A 6,000-nucleotide genomic window follows, 5' to 3' on the forward strand; every position below is an offset into this window, starting at 1 on the left:
CCTCTCCCTAACCCAGTCTGCAAGAAAAAGTATGTGAACCCTTTTGAAACTACCTGGATGTCTGCATAAATGGGTCATAAAACTTGATCTGATCTTCATCTAAGTCACAACAATAGACAAACACAGTCTGCTTAAACTAATAACACACAAACAATTCCACGTTTTCATGTTTTTATTGAATATACCATGTACACATTCACAGTGTAGGGTGGGAAAAGGTATGTGAACCCTTGCATTTAATAACTGGTTAACCCTCCTTTGGCAGCAATAAACTCAACCAAATGTTTTCTGTAGTTGCGGATCAGACCTGCATAACGGTCAGGAGGAATTTTGGACCATTCATCTTATCAAAACTGTTTCAGTTCAACCTTATTCTTAAGATGTCTGGTGTGAACCGCTCTCGAGGTCATGCCACAGTATTTTAAATCGGGTTGAGGTCAGGACTCTGACTGGGCCACTCCAGAATGCATGTTTTCTGTTGTTGATTTACTTCTTTGTTTTGGGGTTGTTATCCTGTTGCATCACTCAACTTCTGTTAGCTGTCATTGAAAGCCACCATAGTCCCTGTGCCCAAGAATGCAAAGGTAACCTGTCTAAATGACTATTTTCCCGTAGCAACTCATCAGTAGCCATGAAAGGCTGGTCATTGCACACATCAACACCATCCTCCCAGACACCCAGGACCCACTCCAATTTGCATACCGCCCCTACAGATCCACAGATGACGCCATCTCTATTGTACTCCACACCGCCCTCTCCCACCTGGACAAGAGGAACACCTTCGTGAGAATGTTGTTCATTGACTATATCTTAGCATTCAACACCATAGTGCCCTCCAAGCTCATAACTAAGCTCAGGACCCTGGGACTGAACACCTCCCTCTGAAACTGGATCCTGGACCTTCTGAAGGCCTCTACCAGGTGGTGAGGGTAGACAACAACACATCCACCATGCTGACCCTCAACACGGGAGCCCCTCAGGGGTGTGTGCTTAGTCTCCTCCTGTACTCCCTGTTCACCCACGACTGTGTGGACGCGCACAATGGTGGTTGACCTGATCACCGACTACCTATTGACCCAGAGGTCTTCATCTATATTCCTAAGCCCTTAGGTGGACCACTACAAATGCAGATGCCAGCTGCAGTTGACTTCAGATACCATGCATAGTCCATATGCATAGTCATAAGGTTTACTTGCAATCAAAAGTTAGAAAAGTTAAAGGATGTAGTGCCTACTTTCTCACACACCCTCCCCTGAACCTCAACATGTCTGTCATTTATCTACCTGGGGATGGACCCCTCAGCACATTCATCACATTACTAAAACTACACTTCGTTGTTATTTCACATAGACCTTAAATGTGGCAATGGTACTGTCTTTCTGTCTGATCTGTCGCTCATCAAAGACTTGTAGGGTTATATCTCTGCCCTGTCTGTTCTCATTGAGTGACAGAACTGAAGTGATTTTCTGGAAAATCGAATTCTGCAGACCAGTGTATTGACTTGCTCAAGAGTAATGCCTCAGACTGGAGCAATCCTAATGCTCTCCAAATAGGCGGCCTTCGTAGTCTGTTATTTTGAACCCCCTGAGTTGGCAGTGTGCTCAGAGTGTCAGCACATCACTAGTCCGGGTAGAAGAGAGAGGAGGAGAGTAGCCTATTTAAGTATTAGCACTAACAGTGATGTTGTGTTTTAGACTTGGCAGTAGCAGTGGTGTTTTATCCTTGGCAGTAGCAGTGATGTTGTGTTTTAGCCTTGGCAGTAGCAGTGATGTTGTGTTTTAGCCTTGGTAGTAGCAGTGACAGTGTATAAGTATAAAATAACATTGGCAGTAAACCACTAGGGCTGGACAGAGTGCCAGAATGACGGATGAGGTTTGGTCTCCTTTACCCAATTTCACACTTTCAAATTGTCTATTCTATCTCACTTTCATTTGTCTGACCTTTTCTATGAGCACACAAAGATTAAGAGAGAGGGGTGTGTGTGTGTGTGAGAGAGAGAGAGAGATAGCGGGGTGATTGTAGGAAGAAATAAGAGGAGAGTGATAGAAGTGAAAGCGAGAAGAGAGGAGGTAGACAGACAGCCTCCGACATAGTGTACACTATGGTAGGAATAATTTTATTTGGACATTACTGTAGAATTCACTGTAGTATACTGTAGAATGTAAAGTTTACTATAGTATACATGCTTTAGTAAAAAAAGAGTAGCACTGTATAATCACTGTTGTGTTTTTGCAAACTGTATAATACTATAGTATTTACTGTAGTGTTTTTGCAGACTGCAGTACGGTATACTGTAGTATTTACTGTAGTTTTTTTGTGGACTGTTGTATACCATAGTATTTACTACAGTGTTTTGGGGACATTACTGAAGTAATTACTAATGTGTTGTTGTTTTATTATCTTTGACATAAACGTGGGGGTCTTTCTCCTTGAGGAAACCTACGAAAAAAAGACTAAAAGGGAAAATGTTCCGTAACCTGTAAGTAGGTAGATAGGTACGTATGAATGGGTTCTGAATGGAGAGCTCAGAGCTTCTGTAGGTTTCTCACATGGCATGTAGGTTGCTCACATGTGGCACAAATTGGGATATGGGGGAATGTGCAGGGTATATACACATTTTAAATACTTTGGTATTTACAATAGATAAACAATGTAGTGTTTTTGCTGACATTTCTGTAGTATTTAGTAAAGTGTTTTTTTTGTAGATAATACTGTAGTACTTACTGTATACTGTATTCTACAGTATACTGCAACATTCTATAGAAAGTAATGAGAAAGTAGTGAGGGCTCTGCTACTGGAACAGTTTACTGGGCTCTGCTAGTGGAACAGTTTACTGGGTTCTGCTACTGGAACAGTTTACTGGGCTCTGCTACTGGAACAGTTTACTGGGTTCTGCTACTGAAACAGTTTACTGGGCTCTGATCCTGTAACAGTTTACTGGGTTCTGCTACTGGAACAGTTTACTGGGCTCTGCTACTGGAACAGTTTACTGGGCTCTGCTACTGGAACAGTTTACTGGGCTCTGCTACAGAAACAGTTAACTGGGTTCTGCTACAGGAACAGTTTACTGGACTCTGCTACAGAAACAGTTTACTGGGTTCTGCTACTGGAACAGTTTACTGGGTTCTGCTACAGAAACAGTTTTCTGGGTTCTGCTACTGGAACAGTTTACTGGGTTCTGCTACTGGAACAGTTTACTGGGTTCTGCTACTGGAACAGTTTACTGGGCTCTGCTACTGGAACAGTTTACTGGGCTCTGCTACTGGAACAGTTTACTGGGCTCTGCTACTGGAACAGTTTACTGGGCTCTGCTACTGGAACAGTTTACTGGGCTCTGCTACTGGAACAGTTTACTGGGCTCTGCTACTGGAACAGTTTACTGGGCTCTGCTACTGGAACAGTTAACTGGGTTCTGCTACCAACCAGACGGGTAAGAGCAGGAAAGAGACAGGTGTGCTAACTAAAAGCTGGTGCTAAAATGGAATTAGAATGAAATAGCCATTAAAAAAACAGTACACAGAACACTGTGCAGTTTGAGTAACGGCAGAAAATACACAGGGAGACGGAGCTCCATCTTGTTTTTAACTTGCATAGTCATTCTGTCTGTAAAATGTTGTTATGCTAGACAGAGAAACAACATTCTATTGTGGCTACCTGGTGATTTCGAGGCAAAGCACAAATACATACAGTATGTCAAATATAGAACAGAACCTCAAACTGACATAAAAACGTACAATGTATGCATGTCCCCCAAAAAATGTGTTCCATTTTGACAAATATTTTTCCACTTGGCATAAACAGCACATTTACTATAATTGTGAGTGAAAACCAGATGATTTTTCAGAGCTCTACTCACACAGCCAGATTGGATGTTTGATATAATTGTTGGAGTGGTTTTCTGCATCGGCCTGTCGACTAATTACTGATCAGAGCCCTAGTCGCCAGACAAACACAGAGAAAAACAATGACTGGAGTTTTACAGACTTAAAGAAAACACAAGAAAAAAAAACTATCAAACAGTCCCAAAGTCAAAGATATGCTAGACCCTACTGTAAACTGGTCAGACAATGGTGTCTGTCTTCAACCTAGCTGCAAACTTGATTTGAAATAACAACAATCCTAATGAAGACGAGTGGGCATAAATGGCCCGCTTATTTTAGAGGTCTCACAGATGCTTGCACCCGTTAGTCCATACAGGAGTAATTACCTGTAGAATACATTAACTGCAGCAGATCCAGCAGCTCAAGACATTTGGACTATAAGGTTCTATCTGACATTTTGGTCAAAAATAAGTTATTCACATAGAGTTGCTCAATCTACAATGCAAATAATAATAATTCAAAGTTCTAAGTCCCAAGTCCTTGATTATTCATATAATAGGTTCTGGTCCTCTTTTGACATTTTTTCCACTTTTTAAGAAGAATGGCCATAACTTAAGTTCTTCAAATCAAATCAAATATTATTATTGTGGGAGTAGTGAAATGCTATCTCCAGAAGTGCAGTAATATCTAACAATTCACAACAATACACACATATCTAAAAGTAAAATAATGTAATTAAGAAGTATATAAATATTAGGACGAGCAATGTTGGAGTGGCATTAACTAAAATACAGTAAACTAGAATACAGTATATACCTACGAGATGAGTAAAGCAGTTTATAAACATTATTAAAGTGACTAGTGTTCCATCTTTAAAGTGGCCAGTGATTCCAGGTCTATGTACAGGTACGTCTGAGCCGTTGAATTGTGTCTCCACTTTGTCTCCATACTGACGTTTTGCCTGTTTGATTACCTTACGGAGGGAATAACTACACTGTTTGTATTCAACCATATTTCTAGTCACGTTGCCATGGTTAAATGCGGTGGTTTGCCCATTCAGTTTTGCACGAATGCTGCCATCTATCAACGGTTTCTGGTTTGGATAGGTTTTAATAGTCCCAGTGGAAACAACATCCCCTATACACTTCCTGATGATCTCAGTCACCGTGTCTGTGTATACGTCAATGTTATTCTCAGAGACTACCTGGAACATATCCCAGTCCGCATGATGAAAACAATCTTGAATCATGGATTCCGATTGGTCAGACCAGCTTTGAATAGCCCTTAGCACGGGTACTTCCTGTTGGAGTTCCTGCCTATAGGAAGGGCAGAGCAAATTACATTTCAGAACTATAAGGTTCTATCTGCGATTGCACCCCCTTAAAAATATATGATTTACAAATGTCTCCGGATTTTGATACCCTGCACTTAAGGTACTTTAAGGTGAGGACCTTAATGGGTTATGAAAGAATAATTCACTACAAAACAGTTCTGAGATGTGGGATGTGAAAACGTTGATTCCCAATAACTCAGAACTATGCTTTGTGCATATATAACCTTATACTGTAGTCGCAAGGTCACGAGTTATAAAGGTTATCAATGTGTGATTCATCTCTGTCCAGTGTCTTGTGGTGTCTGTGGTTCTGTTTAGAGGTGACTCAGGTCAATCACGCTGCAGTGAGTCAAAAGGTCAAAAGTTATCAATTAGAGTTAAAGGAAATGTAAACTGAACACAGATTTTTAACAAGGTAATGAGAAGCGTCAGCGAACACACACACACACACACACACACACACACACACACACACACACACACACACACACACACACACTCCTAAGTGGTGCAGTGGTCTAAGGCACTGCATCTCAGATAGAGGAGTCACTACAGACAACCTGGTTTGAATCCAGACTGTATCACAACCAGCCATGATTTGGAGTCCCATAGGGCGACGCACAATTGGCCCAGCGTCGTCTGAGTTTGGACGGTGTAGGCAGTCACTAAATAAGAATTTGTTCTTCACTGACTTGCCAAGTTAAATAAAGGTTAAATAAAATAAAAACACACACAGCACCACAATGCAGTCTACATGGTATTGTTAAACAGTCTTACAGTAGATTATTAACTGTTATCTCTAAAGGACGGGGTCAACATTTCCAGACCCTAACATATACTATCAG

This window comes from Oncorhynchus clarkii, chromosome 1 (assembly GCF_045791955.1).
Source record: "Oncorhynchus clarkii lewisi isolate Uvic-CL-2024 chromosome 1, UVic_Ocla_1.0, whole genome shotgun sequence".
Lineage (NCBI taxonomy): Eukaryota > Metazoa > Chordata > Actinopteri > Salmoniformes > Salmonidae > Oncorhynchus > Oncorhynchus clarkii.